The following is a 1,374-nucleotide window of genomic DNA, read 5'->3' on the forward strand; positions in this document are numbered from 1 at the left end:
GCTTTCTCAAAAATGTGCAAATAGAGATATCATTTGACCCAGCAATCCCACTACTGGGAATATACCCCAAAGAGACCATAACTGACATCCAAACAGATTTATGCACACCCTGTTTATTGCGGCTTTGTTCGCAATAGCAAGGAGTTGGAAAAAACCTATGTGCCCACCAACAAATGAATGAATAGCGAAACTGTGGTATATTCATACAATGATATACTATGCTGATTTGAAAACAAGGAACTCATGCCATATTTTTCAAGATGAGTGACCCTGGAAGACATTGTGCTGAGTGAAGTAGCTCAGTCACAAAAGGACAAATACTGCATGGTGCCACTGTTGTAAAACAGGAGTGACATCGGGCTTAGGAGGGAGACTGAGAAAGATGGGTTCAATAATGTATACTGTATTGAAACAGAGAGGGAAAAAAATGTTTAAAAGGGATATGTGATTAGGTATTTTTGTCATGGAGTCCAGAGCGAAGGCTGCATAGTGGAGTGGACTTGGCGGGAGGGATTGTAAAACAATGAAAGAATTGTTCTTTTACTTTTCCAAGAGGGAAAAGTAACGGGGTGGAGGTTTGGGAGGGGAGAAAAATGCAACAACGAATGAATGGAAATCAAAGTATTTATAAATTTTCATTGATATTAATTATAAATTTAAAAAATCCCATTTTTTCAAACCATTATCTTTGTAGTATTTACAGGTATTCAAATTAAAAAAATAAATTTAAAAAATTTATACTTCTTAATAAGATGAATAGAAATTATTCTTTATGATACTTTTATTCGCAAAGAACATTTAGCATTCCCAATTATCAAAATGCACAGATATTTAACTCAGATTGTATAGAAGTAATAGAAAACTAATGTATTTAGGAAGCCATCTTCTAGCCAGCCTCTAAATGCTCCCAGATGGCCCAGGCCTCCTGATATTAATTCCTTTGTTTAGTCTACTTAGATTGGGATGATCAGTGTAACAAATGAGATAATGCCGAAATGAAAATATGTGTGGCTTCTAGAGTTAAGCTGTAAGACATGTAACCTTCACCTTACTCACTATATCACTTACTACTGTGACATTAGGACACTACAGTGGTCCTATGGAGAAGTTGATGTGGTGAGGAAATGAGGAGTCCCCCTCCCCCCCTCCACTTCTAAAAGCCAGTACTGAGGTCTTGGAGATATAAGTGAATCATCTTGGAAACAGGTATTTCAGACCTAGTCAAGCTTGTGTCATTGATTTCACATGCAAGCAAGATTCTACTGAAGATTATCCAAAAACGATTAGAACAGCACTTCAGGAGAGAACTGCCGGAAGTCCAGGCTGGGTTTAGAAGGGGTCGTGGTACTAGGGATATTGTTGCTGACATTAGAT

The 1,374-nt window shown here is 37.5% G+C and overlaps 1 pseudogene; it reads left to right on the plus strand.

The window, feature by feature from the left end:
• The window catches only part of LOC102876096, a 148,754-nt pseudogene that overhangs the window by 145,938 nt on the left and 1,442 nt on the right, over positions 1-1,374 (plus strand).

The sequence above is a fragment of the Elephantulus edwardii genome, unplaced genomic scaffold (genome assembly GCF_000299155.1).
Source record: "Elephantulus edwardii isolate Elephantulus edwardi_28Jun2011 unplaced genomic scaffold, EleEdw1.0 scaffold00002, whole genome shotgun sequence".
Taxonomy (NCBI): domain Eukaryota; kingdom Metazoa; phylum Chordata; class Mammalia; order Macroscelidea; family Macroscelididae; genus Elephantulus; species Elephantulus edwardii.